Raw genomic sequence first — 19,117 nt, 5'->3', positions numbered from 1 at the left:
TTCTTGTAGAATTTTCTCCTTAGCTTGAAAGCTCTGGAATTTGGCAATTGCATTCCTGGGAGTTGTCTTTTGAGAATTTACTGTAAAAGGTGTTCTATGAACTCTTTCAATGTCTATTTTCCCCCTTATTCAAGGGCATCAGGGCAGTTTTCTTGGATGATTTCCTATAGTATGATATCCAGATTTCTGTTTATTTCTGGCTTTTTGGGTAGACCAATGATTCTCAAATTGTCTCTCCTTGTTCTGTTTTCCTGATCTGTCATCTTCTCAGTGAGATATTTTATGTTTTCTTCTATTTTTCAGCCTTTTGACTTTGCTTTATTAATTCTTGCTGTTTTTGCAAGATCATTGTCTTCCAGTTGCCTAATTCTGGTCTTTAAAGACTGATTTTCCTTTTCAGTTTGGTCTATCCTGCATTTCCTGGCTTCCAGCTCTTCCTCCAATTGGGAATTCTTGTCCTTTAAACTGTTATTTTCTCTTTGAACTATTTCCCACTTTTCTTGCCAGAAGGCTTCCATCTTTTTGATAAGCTCCAATTTAAATTCTTCAAGTGATTGTGGACAATTTCCTTTTTTTGGAAGGTTTTGGGCTTATATGAGTTTCCTCCTCTATTTCCTCTGTAGCCTGTTTTTCCTCCTTAAAAATTTTCAAGAGTCAATCCCTTCTTCCTGTTTTTCTTGGAGGGAGTTTGTTGCTCCTGGCTACAATTTGCCATCACTGTGGGGTTTTTTCCTTCCCTTTTTAGTCAGAAATCTGAGGGAGATGGGCAGGCTCTTTGTGTTTGGAGTTAAGGAACAAGGATTTTGCCTGAGGCAAGCTATCAAATCTCTGCAGCTTCTGTTGTTTGCTGCCCTTCTCTGTGCTATTTTCCTACAAGCCGCCAGGGTCTGCACTCTTCATCCTGTTGGCGTTTCAGGTGTAGCTGCTCCCAAGGACCTAGAGGTGCCCCTTAATCACTCTAGCGGTGCCCCTCGCTCCTTCAATGATTCTGGGGTACACTGACTCTGACTCTGGCTCTGTAGGTGGGTTGGGGAAGGGTAAATCTGTTAGCTTTTTAATGAGAGCTTTTTCACCTCCTTATAGTGTGGAAATGCCCCAATCCCACATACCTTCAATGCTGTGCCCTACTGTAGAGTCTCTTCGTTCTTATGAATTTGGTGTTTTTGGTATTTTGAGGTAGTCTATATCAGTGGGTGCTGAGGAGAGGAAGAGTCTTGCATCTAGACTGCCACCATGTTTACCCAGAAGTCCCCTCTGGCAGCATTCTGAATTGTGGCCCTGATAGTCTTTGAGACCTCTGATATACATTATTTAGGATAACAGAAAGGAAGATCATTTTTGACCATGGTTTTCTGAGTCACTGATACTTCTTCCTACAGAGCTCTTTTCAAATGGTGGGTCATTTCCCAATCTGGAAAAACTAGAGAAATTTCTGAATTAATGTTTGGATAAAAATCATATTTAAGGTCCCTCCCTCAAAGTGGGTAATAGAATCCCTTCTAGAACAGATATTTGCTATAGGACAGGGAATAATTTCCTTTACCCAAGGAAATTGTTAAGACACAAAAGGCTCTTAAATGAATATTACTAAATGCAAACAATGTAAAAATGGTAAGCACATTACCACCACTAAAGGTAAAGGCATCTTTCATGTTCAATTAAGGCCTAAACTATCTGAGCAGTTCTCAAGGTCTTGATCTCCTGGACAGTCTGCTCATGGCTTATGCTTTCTTAGTTCTTTCAAATGAAACATTGTACTAGTAGTAAATACTTCTTTGAGAAATACTGCCCTTTTGGAAATCTTCTACTTCTAGGCAGATAGCATCTGATTCAAAAGCTCTTAACTTCTTAAAACCAAGGTTAGAACTGCCAGGGCTAGAACCATTCACTTCTAAGGATAGCAGACTAGTGGTTTATGTTGAGAGAAGAAAACAATACAGAAGGCAATCACCATGGAGTCAGGCTTTCTCAGGCAAACAGAGGTTCTTATTACTTGTAACTGCTATTGATGTGAAGTGAGGTTGGGAAAGAAGCAAGGAGGAAGGAGAGAAAAATTCTCTCTCCAATTCTTTCTGGAAATTCAAGAGAGAAAATACTAGAAGAATCTATAAAGAGAAATATGATTTATCATCAATTTGTTATGACTTTAATGTGATGCCAATCATTAGTGACTAATTCTGAGTTGTGGCATAATCTCAGCAAAGTATATTTCCTTCAGGATGGTACCAGAGCACAAGAGGGTGACTAAGCAAATATAGGGACTGAAGAAGTAAAGCAGCACCTCCAAAGAGAGTTTGGAATTCTCTCGGATTTTGAGAGGGTGGGTGGGATGGGTGAAAAGCCTTTGCAGGTGAATAATATATCTAGGCTAATTTTTAAATGAGTTTTTTCTCATCCATTCTGGTTGCCATAAACTGTAAAAATAAAAATTGTTGATAATTAAAATGTTATATTTTAGAAGATTTATTAAGGATTAGAAATCAAGGAATAAATGGGATACAAAATTAAGACCCCTTGCCCATGGCTAATTAACCATTTCAAAATCCCCACTCATTATTGCCATGTGGGACCCTCCACATCCCCACCAAATATCCCCTTTCTACAGGAAGTACATAAAGATAGGAATTCAGTGGGCTCCTGGGAAATGTAGTTCTTTTTTAGGGTAACAGATTTTCAATTATACATTCCTCCCAACCCCTGAGATTCTTGGAAGACTGGTCTCTCCAATGGTTCTTATAAACATAACCAACTTTTAAATTAAAATAATTTGTGGATAAGAGGATAAGAGAACAAAACTAATGATTGCTATGTGCATTGACAAAAAGCCAATTAAGGAGCATAATAGTATACATATAAAACAAATGCATTCAACCCCACACAGTTCAAATCACCATATCCCAAAGTTCACTCTGGATCTTCTGGTGCAGTGTGTGGTCTGTGGAGCCATCTTAATGGTGCCTTCTCCAAGCAGTTCACTTTCTGGATTCAGACAGCATGTTTCTTATCTGAAAATAACTCTCAAAAGAATTTAAACTTTGCATTTTAAAATAATAATACACACACCCCCAAAGAGAGTGTTAAAAAAACAAAGGGATCACTTAGGGATGCATGGCTGAGTTATGAGGTATATGAATCAGATGGCAAGATAAATAAAAAATGGAAAAAAATGCAAAGAGAAAAGTTCATCTCTAGATAAAATATAGACTATCAAAGTCTTTTGTGTAAAAATTCTAAGTAAAAAAAAAAGAAATTATAACAAGTCCTTGAATCAGTGCTCAATTAAAGTAATTTCTACCCCACAAGCCTGTTGGACAAAATGCAGTAATATTTAACTTGCCCATTTGCAACCATGACTACAGGAATTTGCCATACTAAAAGAGAGAAAAGGAACTAGATTATAGGAGCAAATGGGAGCCAGGATGGAGCCAGAATAATTGATGTTGTGTATTTTATATAGAGTGTGTGGTACAAGGAAGACCTGCATTTAACACATGTTAAACAGCTGCAACCTTAAGTCTCACAGATGATTAAGTCCTTGGGCTCTTTGAGCAGAATGTCATCAGTCTATGTAGGATTGGTTTGCGCTCTTTTACTTTGTGCTCTATTGGCACTATGCAAGTACCTTTGTGCTTCTTTGGCACTGTGTAATGGCTCTTTTTGTACTCCCTTCTCCTGGAATCAGAATCATTAAGCGAAGTCCCATAATTATTTATCAATAAATGGCAGATTTCCATAGCCTAAAGCTTTTGGGTATGTATTAATATTATAGAAAATATGTATATATATTAACTTATATTACTGCAAAATAAGAAAGGTTAAAGAAAAATCTCAATACTGGTGATATGTGCTTCAAATACAAAAATGAGAGAAAAAACTTAAAAAAGAAATAGTATAGTGCACATGCAAACAAAAACAATAATAAAAAAGTTTTTAAAATATATAGCTTACAATCATTGACACACTGTGTCAGCTAAGGAAAAGTAGAATAAAAAGGTTTCTCAGCCAAAAATGAGATCCATTTTCTTTTCAAAATTGGCCATGATCCACTAACAGTTTTTTATAAAGAACAGTGGTACAACAAGTAATGCACATCCAAAAAGTATCAAAATCTCCTCAAAATAGCCCATTTAATGACAATAGCAAACAAACCCACTATCATTAGCATTCACTTGAGTCTGCTGTGTGACATTTAAAACTAATGGGTACTTGTCACAAGTTTTTCAGGTATAGGAATGTTTCAACCTTGGCTGAGATATATTTAAATATCTATTACTGCCATCATTACAAAAATGTAGCAGAGGAGTCTAGAAAAAAGCAAACCTCTGTTCTGTTGATGTTGGGTCTAAAAATGTCCCCAAGAATCTAGATCATTCTGATGGAAGGCTATAGTAAGCTGAGGAGTTACAAATGAGAGATGTTCCCTCTTGAGAGCCATCCAGGGGTGCCATGCCCTGGGATCAACTTCCCAGCTCCTTTTGTATAAAACTATTATGTCCCATCCATTTACATTTTTACAAATGTGGGAGGTGGGGATTATAATTATACTTCACTTCAGCTACTAAAATGCACTCTTTACCTCTTGTTACAAATAACTCAGAAGCAGGCAAATTAATGAATAACAGTTGCTGAAAATATCTATAATTCATGTCTAAAGACCCCTTAAAATAAATTTGAGATATTTAGCTCATTAAATTTTCCAAAGTTTGTTATATAATTATAACCAATTTTGTTGAAGTCCATCTATCACCCATGTGACAATTTACATAACCAAGATGAAAGAAAAATCTGGGTTTTTTATGGGCTTTTACAATAATATTTGTTCAGTATAGTTACAGGGAAAAGGTAACAGAATATGACAGTAGTTGAAATATAGTGCATTAAACTGATTCAGGGTAACAGCATAGTATTGAATACATTAATGTATGAACTTAAAACCAACCAAATTAAATCATAAACAAAACAATCAGAAAAATACAATGAAATACAGCTACTTTTATAAAACATTGGAATCTGAAGGGGGTTAAAATTTCACCTCCAGACTCTTTAAAGTTCCTTTATCTGTTCAGATTCTGTTTGTCAGAAGTGTGAGATTTCCCATAGCAAGGGAGAATATGGGTTTGAGGAATCTCAAATTGGATGAATCTTAGAATCTGGGCAGGCCCAAATGGCAAAGGGTTCTAGGGAGATGAATTTCTCCCCCTGAATCTCAGGCAAGGTAAGTTAAAGGATTAGTGCACTCACGAAAGGTAGAAACTGTTTGAAATAGGCAAGGTCACTGCTCTTCCATAGAGTATGCCATGCTTATAATTTTTTTCCTCTTTGGAAGAATAACTTCCTTCTCCCCCCCCCAAGTTAAAATGATAGTTTCCCCAGCCATGAGGAAAGGGAGTTAATAGTCTAATCATTGGCTAAGGAAAATACACCATAATTTTTTATCAGTTGCAGCTTGGCTCCAGGTTTGAGATACAGCAGCAGCTACCAGTAGGAACAAAGTTGAGGCTGGGGTCAAATCCAGAGCAGAAGCAGGAGGAGGACTAGGAGCAAGAAGGATAGGCAGCAACAACCAAAGGCAGCAGTGAGGAATGAGGAACAAGAACATAGGCTAAAGCATATGGGCAAGAGTCCTCAAACTCAAAACTGCCAGGCCCATGTGGAGGGTGACCAGGCAAAAATAGGGACTGAAGAAGTAAGGCAGCAGCTCCAAAGAGATTTTGGAATTCTCTCAGAGTTTGCGAGGGTGGGTAGGATGGGCAAAAAGCCTTGGCAGGAGAAATGTGGCTTAAAAATGTATCTAGGCTATTTTTTTAATGAGTTTTTTCTCATCCCTTCTGGTTGCCATAAACTATAAAAATAAAAATTAATGTCAATAATAAAAATGCTATGTTTTAGGAGATTTATTAAGGATCATTAGAAATCAAGGAATAAAGAGGATACAAAATTAAGACCACTTGCCCATGGCTGATTAGCCATTTCAAAATCCCCACTCATCAATGCCATGCGGGACCCTCCACATCCCCACCCAATATCCCCTGTTTACAGGAAGTATGTAAGGACAGAAAGTCAGTGGGTACCCGGGAAATGTATTCTTTTTTAGGGTAACAGATTTTCAATTATATTCTTATTAGGAACATAATATTGTAGTAGACACATAAAAGTGAATATTTTAAATAATTATTTTCATACCAGTCAGAAAATTAAATGTTGAATTAATTATCTATAATACAGTTCACCTTTTCTTTTTATACAAAGTGTTTCAAGAGTCTTAGTGCACTAAGTTATTGGAGCTTAAAAGTATACTAAGAATCCTGGGAAACTACATATGCAAATTATAGAATGTTGAGATCTTATTACCCTCATAAAATTTTACAGACAGGTTTATTTGTTCTTTCCTCCCTCCCTCCCCTCCTTTCTTTTTTTTTTTCTACTAAAGATTTAATTATTATCCCAAATTAAAACCATTATAGTCTAAAACATTATCTCCATACCCTCAGAGGGCAAGTTCATGCACAATGAATAACAAAGAATGCCATATTAGAATCTATAAGATAAAACCCCTAAGAAGAACAAGCACTTACTTATTAATATTTTTGTAGGAACAAAACCATCTAATAAGTTTTTTCTGTATAATTTCACAAGTCAAGCAAATAAAATTTTGTGGCTAGTAGTACCAAAGATGTTGGACAACAGATCCAGAGATCATTCAAAGTAGTAAATACAATACTCAAAATGAACTTGAGTCTCACCTAGGAGTTTTTAAAGGGACACATATAATGTGTGACACATAGACTGAAAGGAATAAGTAAAGACTTCAAAAGCTGAGATACAGCAGTGGGAGATGAGTGTCCTTATGCCAACATAGAGGCAAAGGCTATCCACTGCACCACCTACTTTTCCTCAAAGAAGAAAACTGTCTAAAACTATCCAGCCTTTTGAATAGCAATAAAAGTTTGAAGAGAAGATCTGTTTTTCTCTCAACTTCTTCTTCCCATGCCTGTCAGATAAAATACATTGTAATGTATAATTTTTGCATAAAATAAAAAAAATCAAGGGTCAGCTGGAGATTAGCAAGTATTTAAAATAGGAGAGCAAAATTCTAAATATCAGGAATTTTCTTAATCTCAGACTCTGATTTGTTTTTTAATACAACAATAACTTTTTATATAAATTCTATAGAATACAGGAAAAGTTCTTAAGGAATTGAAGACTTTTTTGTAGTTTGTAGACCAAAAGAAAGTAATTTATTGAAACCACAACAATTAATTAAATCCCCAAAGAGAAATGGAAGAAAAAAGGAAATAAAAAGAAAGATGTATGACTTGACTACTTAAAATTATATCATTAAAAAAAAGAATCAGACATAACCCTATGCCTCTGGCTAGAATAAGAATTCTTAATCAAACAGGTGCTAGAAGTAATCAAAAATAAAAAATAGATAATTTTGAATATGGAAAAATTGAAAAAATTATTGCATGCAAAATTAATGAAATTATGAAAAGAATTTAACAAAATGGGAATAAATTTGTATCCAGCACCTCTGATTTAAAAGTATTTGACATATAAATGTATGGGAAACAATCAGATAAGATATAAACCATAGAAATCATAGGAATAAATGGAGCTTTCCCTAAAATGATAAGTAGCACCTCTCTAAAACCATCAGCAAGTATTATCTGTAATGGGGATAAGCTAGAAGCCTTCCCAACCATGAAATAAGGATGTATATTATCACCTCTATTATTCAATATTGTACTAGAAGCATTAGCTACAAAAATAAAACAATTAACCTTCCTATATGTTACCAACAAAGTCCAACAGGAAGCGATTGAAAGAGAAATTCCATTAAAAATACCTTCAGACAGTATAAAATACTACAGTCTAGCTGCCAAGAAAAACTCAGGATCTTTATGAACACAGTTACAAAACACTTCAAATTAAGACATATAAACAATTGGAGAAATATCAATTGCTCATGGATAAGTTACATCAATATAATAAAAATTAAATTTTTATCTAAATTAATTATCTATTAAGTTCCATGCCAATCAAATTACACAAATTATTTTATAGAGCCAGAAAAATAACAACATTCATCTAGAGGAGCAATAGATTAAGAATATTAAAGGTAATAAAGAAAAAAAATGTGAAAGAAGGTGACCTAGTAGTACCAGATTTTAAGCTGTATTATAAAGCAGTAATCATCAAAACAATCTGGAACTGAATATGAAATAGAATGATGGATTTATGGAATACATCAGGCACATGATACATAATAGTAAATGTTCATGGTATTCTAATATTTAGTAAACAAAAATATCCAAGATTTAGAATAAGAACTCATTACTTAACAGAAATTGATGGAAAAACTGGAAAAGAGTTTGACAGAAAAATAGACATAGATCAACATCTCATAGTATATACCCAAATAAGGTAAAAATGGATACAGGTTTTAGACATAAAGGATGGTATCATAAGCAAATTAAGGGGCAGGGGAAATGTTACCTATCAAATCTATGGATAAAGGTAGAATTTATGACTAAACAAGAGATAAAGGGCACAGTCTGTTTGATTGTGGATGATCAGTCCCATATGATCTTAGCAGATCTTACCAAAATTCAGGCACAAATAGTCCATTAAAAATTCTGGAATGCAGATGTCTCTAGATCTGTGAATCTCACATTTCCTTTGTACTATTATGATTCTGTTTCACTCACAGATTGCATGCCACGCCAGAATCTCCTAGGTTTCACAATCAATACGAAAGTTCTTCAAAGAGATCTTGAAAGTATATTTGGACCATTTCTTCTGACCTCCTATGAACTCTTTCCTTGAGGAAAAAAGTTTTATAAAACAGTTTTTAGGTAAGTGTGCCTTTGGCTTTCAGATTATGTGGCCAGTCCTTATGAGTTGAACTCTACAGTAGAGTTTTAATGCTTGGCAGTTCATCTTGAAAGAGGTCTCCAGTGTCTGGTACCTTATCCCACCAGAGGATCTTCGGAATCTTCCTAAGACAATTCAAATGGAAGTGGTTCCATTTTCTGTTGTGATTCTTGTAGACTGTCCAGGTTTCACAGGTATATGAAAAAGAAGTGAGACAGTGGCTCTGTTTAGTATGCAACCTAATACCTCTTCTTTCCCAAATTTTCTTTTGAAGTCTCCCAAATGCTGAGGTAGCATGCATCAATTTAATTATCTATGTGGACATCGCTAGAAAGTAGACTGCCAAGGTAAGTGGACTTATCCACAGCATTCAAAATTTCATTTATGACAACTAAACTTAATTCCAAAGAAGTGATATGAAACTGCTTCTCTACACTATTTTTCCTTATTTGCATAAATGGAGAACCAGAGTGTTTAGAATGCTACTTTTAATGTGAGGCATGGTAGATATGTTGGCTAGTTTGGGGTACCTGTTTGTTCTCTTTTTGATTCTTTATTATAAGATATTTCTTGGGTGGAGAGAGAAGGAAAAAAGAAGATATTATATCAACACAACATAAAAATATATCAGCAAAATAAAATTTAAAAACAGACAATAATGCCCACAACATAATTTCTGATATACAAAGTAAAAACTCAAAGTTTGAGAAAAATGACTTCCATAATTCTTTCCACTCTAATCAATTTTATCTTTGAAATCATTCTCTTTTTAAGCCTTTCACTTTTATTTCCACATCTACTACTCTGCTTTAGACCCTCTTTTTTATATCTACAACTAGTGTCTCTTAATATTCCTAAAATTCAGCTTTCATATTATTCTACTGCTAAGAATTATGAATGGATATCCATTGCCTTTAAGGAGTAATTTCTTTTCATTTTTTGGAAAATTTTATTTAGTAAGTTTAGAACATTATTCCTTGGTTACAAGGTTACAAGAATCATATTCTTTCCCTCTCTCCCCTCCCACCACCCCTTCCTGTAGCCAACATGCAATTCCACTGGGTTTTACATGTGTCTTGATTAGAACTTATTTCCATGTTGTTGATGTTTGCACTAGGATGATCATTTAGAGTGTACATCCCCAATATATGCCCCTCGACACATGTAATCAAGCAATTGTTTTTCTTCGGTGTTTCTACTCCCACAGTTTTTCCTCTAAATGTGGAAAGTGTTCTTTCTCGTAGATTCCTCTGAGTTGTTCAGGATCACTGCATTGCCACTAATGGAGAAGTCCATTACATTAGATTATACCACAGTGTGTCAGTCTCTGTGTATAATGTTCTCCTGGTTCTGCATCAATTCCTGAAGGTCATTCCAGTTACATGTGTTAATTTTATGGTTGGACTGAATATTTAATTGGCTGCCAGGGATTTAATTTCTAAATCCCAAAAATGAATTACTAAAGTCAAATGGAATGTATGGTAGTTTATTTTATAATACAGGGAAGATATTAAGGAAGAGATAAAAGGAGAGGGGGGGGAGCTCCGTCTTCCTCTGACCCAGGTAGAAATTTCTAAGACCCCAACCAGGGGAAAGGAGTCTCAAAATGATGGGCCTTTCCCAGAGGCTCATCCCTCCAGAAAGGGCAAGGAAGGAAGTCAGCCTTTACACTCACCCCAGTGACCATCTAAAAGAAAAAAAGTTTGAAGTCTCCCGCATGAGCTCCTCCAGGGCCAAGTTCCATGGCCAAGTGTTCCTCTTCACTCCAAAGTCTGAGTGTCTTTCTCCAAGGGTGTCTGTTTCCACTTTTAAAGACCTTTTTCTCTTGTGTCACTTCCCCTAAGTTTTATGTCTACCAATCCCAACCAACACTCCACCAGGACTGCCCACTATTTCACACGTGGGTCACAGACCTTCCACTCAATGCATGAAATTGGTGTTCACACTTTTTTGTGATAAAAATCCCAAATGAGTAGATCAACTCTAAGTACTGTGTTTACACTTTGGGGATTCAAATCTAAAAATAGACAGGGGATTACAATTCAATCTTTATAATCAAGGAAGAGCTAAGTACCTTCTTTGTTATAATCAGGGGAGAACCAAATCCAATCTTTACACATGGAATTCCTCCACTTTATTATTCCTTTTAGCACAATAGTATTCCATCACCAACATATACCACAATTTGTTCAGCCATTCCCCAATTGAAGGGCATCCCCTCATTTTCCAATTTTTTGCCACTACAAAGAGCAAAGCTATGGATATTCTTGTACAGGTTTTTTTTTACTTATTATCTCTTTGGGGTATAAACCCAGCAGTGCTATGATTGGATCAAAGGGCAGACAGTCTTTTAGTGCCCTTTGGACATAGTTCCAAATGGCCCTCCAGAATGGTTGGATCAATTCACAACTCCACCAGCAATGAATTAATGTCCCCACTTTGCCACATCCCCTTTAGCATTCATTACTTTCCTTTACTGTCATGTTAGCCAATCTGCTAGGTGTGAAGTGATACCTCAGAGTTGTTTTGATTTGCATCTCTCTGATTATAAAAGATTTAGGGCTTTTGCCTTCAACTGGCTCTTGGAGGAACTCTGGCCGAGTACTGCTTCTATTAGGACTACCACCTGGGTATATCTCCATGAATAACTTAAATGACCCTCCACATTGGAATATCCGGCCTAATTCAAGGGCAGAGGGTGGTGATGGAAGCAGATGGAATTATGCTCTTCTGGTTCCTATGCTGGGATTAGCTGCTTTTTATTGGATTTGGTCTAGAGAGTCTCAGAAAGAAATAGAAAAGGAAAGACAAGCATACTACCAGAAAACAGTTGCTTTCCAGCAGGATCTTGAAGCTAAATACCATGATATTATCTCAGAAAACCGTCATGCAGTGGCTCATTTGTCTTTGGAGCTTAAAAAGGAACATAATAGAACAACTAGCTATCGTGAAGCCCTCATTTCTCAGAGTCGAAAATTAGTAGAAGATAGGAAACTTCTGGAACAAGAACGGGCACAGGTAATGCAAGAAAGGCAGCAGCTACAACCCTTGAAAAGTGTATATCAATACTACTTAGACAAGGAAGAAAATTGGCATAAAAAGGCTACCCATTTGCTGAGAGAATTTGAAGAAGCACTTATAGGACGACAGAATATCTACTGTAGTCTGGTTCTTCCTCGAACCTGGTGCCTGGAAATCGAGAAAAGGTTGTTGGTTCAAGCATCCATCGATCCAATCCAGTTGCTTCTGACCTAGAGATGGTATCTGGTTTAACAGATATATTTAAGCATGACACATATTGTGGAGATATGTGGAATTCCAACAAATGCCAAAATGGAAGACTCATGTGGCTCTATCTCAAATACTGGGAATTAATTGTTGAATTGAAAAAGTTTCAGAAGGTGGAGAAATCCATATTAGAAAATTAAGAAAAGCATGGAAAATAAAAAAAATTCTTTTATTGACTATGAGTAGAATAATACAGACTGGCATTCTGGAGTTCTGGTTTTCCCAAAATCTTTTCTTTTTTTTTTACTTTAAGTAATTAGCTACTTGGATTAGAGATTCTTGGTAAGTAGAAATAGGTGATTGATTAGAAAGATGATTTTTGACAGAGCTGAGCTTTAATTCAGAAGAAAGAATCCTGAAGAGGATGATGGGAAAAGAAATTTCCCAGAGGCTCTTGGGAAGGACAGTTGGTTAATGGTTCACTTGAATTTTCCTTGTTGAGGAAAGGTGTCTAAGGAGCTGGCTCTAAGCGTTTGGGAAGAGATTAATGATATCTAGTTTGGAAAATCTCTAAAACTCCTGATCTAAACAGAAAAGTAGCTATGTAGTTCTCTGGAATTTCCACCAAGGGGCACCAAAGAGCAACTTGGAGGAAGACAGTCTTGTGTAATAGCTATCAGATAAAATCTTTGGCTGGAGGGAGAGCAGATTCTGGATTTCTAAATTATAATTAAGAAGATAATTAAATAGATTAGTTTAGTGAGATAGTTATTACATATTTTAGATAGATTAAGGAGTTCAGTATAGGCCTGGTTTCAGGCAGAAGACACTCCTTGCAGAGTTTTAATTGGGTTTTTTTTGGTTCAGTTAGAAATTTTAGATTAGGGAATATCTCCAGGAAATTTCTTCAACTACTGGTCCAACCAAATTCTCAACTTCCAAGTCCAGCCATACTCCAGCTGTCATCAACTGAATATCTTTAAACCTGATAACTATATTCCCCATAACAGGTGGTGAGCCAAAAGTACAAAAGAACCTAAAAATACAGACAAGAATTTAAAAAGACTCTACAGAGAGTTTTCCCCTCAGCTTTCACCACAAGGGGAACTGCAGAGCAATCTTTCTGCCATCAGACAAGAAGCTTGGTCAGTTAGACAAAGGGCCAGAATTTTAGGGACAGATTACAACTGAATATGTGGTTCAGCATCAGCAACATGAATATGAGGAATATAACCCAAAATTTTACCAGGAAGATACCAGGGTATGTAAAGGAAATTTACTGTGCCTTAGCCTACTAGGTATTTTACAATGGATCCCACTAGGTGGTTGTGGCATATTAGGAAGGTTTATGATTAGGATGTGTGTTTATTACATCCTAAATATAATTACAACACTAAAGACAAAACTACTAAGGGATAAAAAGGGGATATGAAAATAGATTACCTGGAAATTTGTAATGAGATATAGACAATACAGAAGGGCACTAAACTAGAACAGGAGACCATAGAATTAAATGATGATGTGGGAAGTTACTTTCCCTCATGCCAGGTTCCAGTACTCACCCAAGAAAATCAACTTATTAATGTCAAGCACCAGAAAAGGGTTTGCCCAAGCCGATATAGAAAGTTTTCGGAAGAATATCCCCTCATTTGAAGAGAAACCAGTAGCTGTGATTAAGAAATTTGAAAAGATCATCACACAAGTGTTCAGGCAGAATGGGAGATACTTCCCCAATAACATTAGGTATAACAGAAACAACTTCAGGGGAAACAGGCAATGTATACAATGGATTTAGATACAGTTCATACCAAGACAGATGGAATGCTTTTCCAAAAGCATTTAGCTATGACTACCAAGATATTACCAAGGAAATAACCAGGTTGAAGAAATGCAGACATTTCAAGAATGGGGCCTCTCCAAAGGGTTGTTGGTGGCAACACCCTAAAGCAAGATTCTCAAAGGGGTACACATGTAAGTCAGTTATGAAGGTTTTCTAGGGGAGGTAGAGCTGAAAATACTGGAAAAATGGTACAATAGAAAAAAGTGATGATTTAGGGAGTAAAGGACAGGAAGATAGAATATAGGTTTCCTGATCCTGAGGTTATGACTCCCATTATCCCAGTCCACTCACCACCTAGAAGCACTGAACCCTATGTTACCCTAAAAGTGGGAAAAGTGGGAAATAGTATGATTGACAGCCTCTAAATCTGTTTTAAAGAACTTACCTGATGCACAATGTGGTACTGTGGGATCAGTGAAAGTTAATAGGGATTTTAGGGACACCCCTCAAAGTGAAGAAGCTACCACCCAGGATGGTTTCCCTGGGCCTCTTGAGTGGAGCATTCATTTTTGTTAATGCCCAACTCCCCTGCAAATCTTAAAAAGATGGAAAATGGGAAAATTCATATTGACTATGAGTGGAGTAATTCCAGACTGTCGTTCTGGGGTCCTGGTTTTCCCCAAATCTTTTTTTTTCATTGCTGCTGTTACCATATATACTGCCATTAAAAAAGAATGTCCAGCTCTAGATTAGCTGGCATGCTTCAAAGGCTCTCAACTTTTTAAAATTGAATCAGTGTACCTTTCCCTACCCCAAGAGGTAGTCAACAGAGGTAACATCTTTATTGTACTTGGCTTGCTGTTAAAGATTCTCTGAAGCTTCTTCAAGGCAGTTGATATTTTAAATGACACAATTACTTTGTCCTACCACCAGATTAAGCTTTGGGAAAGAATTATAAATGGTTAGTGCAAAAGTGAAGTCTTGCCTTAGCTTTTACTATAAGTAACTAGTCTGTTTTTAGCATTCCCTTAAAAATTAGTTTCCCTTGAACCATAATCTCATATAGCGTATTTTTCCCTGAAAATGGAATTGAAAAATTGTCAGATTATGTACAGAATGGTACTGTGGTTGATAATGGAAAGTAGTGCTACTTGTCGTAATAACACAACTATATCGTGTTACTTGAACTCAGTGTTTCCTGTATCCAAATTTATGCACTATTAAATGAGATTTGGCTTGTTTGTATTATGCAGATTTTAGTTATGTCATTAATGATATGTTAACATGAATTAGTAGCATGAATGATCAAAAAGTAGTCTGTTAAGAATATTAAATATCCATAAATGTAGAGCACTTTACAATTTAAGAGGCATTCTTCTCATTTATGTGTAAAATCCCCACAATAACTCCATGAAGTCATTATTTTATATGTATATAAGGAAACAGATCCTGAAAGCCTGTTGAATTTCAGAGAATGGCTAGTAAATAGCAAACTAGAGACCTATTTAGAACTCTTTCACTCTAGCACATTTCCTATCCAATATGAAGCTTTATTTAAATTCATATTTAGGGTAACATTTCCCTGAAGAGCAAGAGGGCTATCAACAAAATGACTTGGTTTGACTTGATATTCTTTCTTGGTGGTTTTTTTTTCTTAAGCATCAAAATAAAATTGAACCATTATCAGTTTCTTCTGATAACATTAGTTCTAAGAAAGAGCACACATCAATGTGAGCACACGTGGAAAGAAATATCAATATGAAAATTTTGTACTATGCACATTTCTAGTATAGTATATAGAATGTTGGGTAACATCTAAGTCAGATTTGCTTTAGAAAATAATAGCTTTTCAAATCCCTTAGTGCTTTTTATTTCCCTGGGTGCTTATTATCTCACTTGTCTATGTTAGATCACTTTACTATTCTATATACTATCACTATACTATAAGGTCAAGTATGAGAATGCTATATCTTTATGGCTCAAGAAGTTTGACTTTCTTTGTTCCCTAAAATTTTGTATCATTCTCTAGTCAGTAGTTCTAATGATTGGCCATTTAGCCTTAAGCCAATTAGAATCCCAGAATCTTTGAGTTGGAAAATACCCTAGAATCTAGTTCATCTTACCAATTTGTTCTCATTCTTTGTCTCTTTAGTAAAAGAAACAGTCATATTTCAGTTTTTTACATCATTAAGATGATTCAGAGTGACTAATTTTTCACTATTTTCCTTCAATTACTCCCTTCTCAATCTAGCTGATGTATGTTCATGAAATATAAACTAATTTAGACATGATCTCACGTAAAAACAAATTAAGAAAAAGCTAATTAGGAATTAGTAAGATTGATTCTTCTACAAAAATACAGTACAGTAGTGTCTTCCAGAGTTGGGTAGAGGTAACTTGGATTTTCCTTGTTCCCACAACCCTCTATTAGCATGAATAATTGAGAATTGTCATTATTTTGCTGATCTTCCTCAAAAGAATTTCTATAATGAATGAAATATCTATAATAAAAGTGAAAAGTATAAGATATGAACACTCAGTGAAAACAAAAATAATGGTGGACCCAATACTACTCTTGCAGTCTGCAAAACAATGGCTATATAAAGGCTATACATTAAAATTTAGTGAATTTGATTCTGAGAGTTGTGATGATGATTAATGAAGTAGGGAGTCTCTCTTTAGCAACTCCAGGGGGGAAATTGGAGTCAGGAGGAGCTCAGGATTTTTGAGATGGAAGTACTGCTGCCATGTTATACATACACAGGGTGATAAGTTATCAAAGTGAACAGGGAAAATAACCTTTAATGGGGGTGGGAAAGAGGGAACTAGATATGGGTTAAATTATATACATACAGGGTGATGATTTATTTCTTTGTGGTTCAGACTTTTCTAACTTTCCTATTGTGACAATACCAATTTCAGAAGGTTTTTCTGATGTAAAATGGGTGAGTGCTTGTTATTTGGAAAAAAAAATAAAACTAATTGATAAATCTAGAAAAAAAAAGATTTAGGGCACTTTTTCATGTGCTTATTAATAGTTTTGATTTCTTTGGCTGAGAACTGCCTGTTCATGTCCCTTGCCCATTTATCAATTGGACAATGGCTTGATTTTTTATGCAACTGATTAGCTCTTTATAAATTTGAGTAATTAGAATTTGTCAGAGGTTTTTGCCATGAAGTTTTTTTCCCCAATTTGTTGCTTCTCTTCTAATTTTGGTTGCATTGGTTTTGTTTGTACAAAAACTTTTTAATTTGATGTAATCGAAATTATTTATTTTACATTTTGTGACTCTTTCTATGTCTTGCTTGGTATTTGTCTTTCCCTTCCCAAAGGTCTGACATGCATACTATTCTGTGTTCACCTAATGTGCTTCTTTAGTTTCCTTCTTTATATTCAAGTCATTCACCCATTCTGAGTTTATCTTGGTTTAGTTTGTGAGATGTTGATCCAAACCTAATCTCTCCCATACTGTCTTCCAATTTTCCTAGCAGTTTTTATCAAATAGTGAAATTTGGTCCCCAAAACTGCGATCTTTGGGCTTATCATAGTCTTGTTGAGGTAATTTACCCCAAGTCTATTCAACTGACCCTCCTTTCTGTCTCTTAGTCAGTACCATATTGTTTAGATGGGCACTGCTTTATAGTATAGTTTGAGATCTAGGACAGCAAGGCCACCTTCCTTCACATTTTTTTCCCATTATTTCCCTGGATATCCTTGATCTTTTGTTTTTCCAAATGAACTTTGTTATTTTTTTTTTTCTAATTCAGTAAATTAATTTGGGTAGGATTGTCATTTAATTTCTTAAAACTTAAGCACTCAGAACTCAATAATCTGGTTCACCATACCTACACAAATTTATTTCTACTATTTCCAAGTACATTTTCTTATTTTGTATTCCTGTTTTCCTCTTCTGCTCACCTACCTTTCTTCTTCTCCATTCTTTAAGACCTAGTTTATGACTTTCTTTTCCTACAATGCCTTCTCATGTTATTTTGGACCACTGTGATTTTTTCCTTATCTTGGGTCCTATAGAAGTTATTAACTATACTTGTCATTAAGGCATTCAAATATATACAGCATTTTTATCTTTTTATCTCATCAACTAGACTACAAGCACTCTGAGGTTTGTATTTTTGCCTTATGCCTATATTGTATCCCTTAAAGTACTTAAGCACAGTTCTCAAAATATGAGAGACATTAAATTATGCTGAGTCAAGTAATAGAACATTTCCATAATATAATAACAAAATTAAAAAGCTAAGGACAGAAACCTCAAGCTTAACTTGTCTAAGGAAGATTACCCTGGCAAGAACAAGGGATGTGAGATTGTGCCCAATTCTTCAAGGTTCTTCTATGAAGCAAAATTGTAAACACATTCATTAAAGTCTGTGTACTTATAATAAAATGACTACCAGGGAATGCCACCATGCAAGAATTCTCCTTCTTTACCAACTGTTACCACTAAAAATTTCTGTCTCTTTATTATAGAATCCAAAGCCACTTGAGATCCATGCCTATCCACTTGCTACCCTCTCTATGCATTCAAAAAACATTTTAAAGCACTTATACTGTGTAGGCTCTCTTCTAGGTGATGAGGGAGAGATAAAAAAGAGTTTGAATTTCCTTAACCTCATCTAGATAATGGAGAATATATTGAAAATGAGATGAGAGGTTGAAAAATGGGCTATCATTAATTTAGTCATTTCATTTCATCATTTATTAAATATGTATTACATGTCAGGCATTTTGTGTGTTGGAGATACAAAGACAAAAGTAAAATAGTTTCTGCCCTCAAGGAGTTTATATTCTAGGGGGAAGAAGAAAGATTTATAAATATGTACTTGATATGTGTGTGTATATATAAAGAGAAATACAAAATAATTTCAGGAGAAAAGGAAAAAATATTAAGAATCTGAGGATCAGGAAGGGTTTTCTGGGGGTAAGAGGGGAGATGCTTGAGCTGTATCAGGAAGGAAGCTAGGAATAACAAGAAGCATAAGAAGAGAAGGGAATGTGTTCTAGTGAGGTATGCCACCCTCTGGAAAGGCAAGGAGGCAGGAGATGAATACAGAAACAGAAAGTATGTAAAAATAGTCATAAAATAAGAAATATTGGGGATTCAGACCAGACAAGGCCTTTAATGGTAGTATTTTGTATCTTTTTTTAGAAGCAATAGGAAGACAATGAAGATATTTGAGTAGGTATGATATCAAGTCTGTATTTGAAATATT

At 35.4% G+C, this 19,117-nt stretch overlaps 1 pseudogene; it reads left to right on the top strand.

Moving 5' to 3' along the window:
• Positions 1-11,470: 11,470 nt before the first annotated feature.
• Positions 11,471-12,320, top strand: LOC100020730 (coiled-coil domain-containing protein 127-like; annotated as a pseudogene).
• Positions 12,321-19,117: the final 6,797 nt, after the last annotated feature.

Source organism: Monodelphis domestica, chromosome 1, assembly GCF_027887165.1.
Source record: "Monodelphis domestica isolate mMonDom1 chromosome 1, mMonDom1.pri, whole genome shotgun sequence".
In the NCBI taxonomy this organism is placed as follows: Eukaryota; Metazoa; Chordata; class Mammalia; order Didelphimorphia; family Didelphidae; genus Monodelphis; species Monodelphis domestica.
This window is presented reverse-complemented; position numbering and strand designations above follow the sequence as displayed.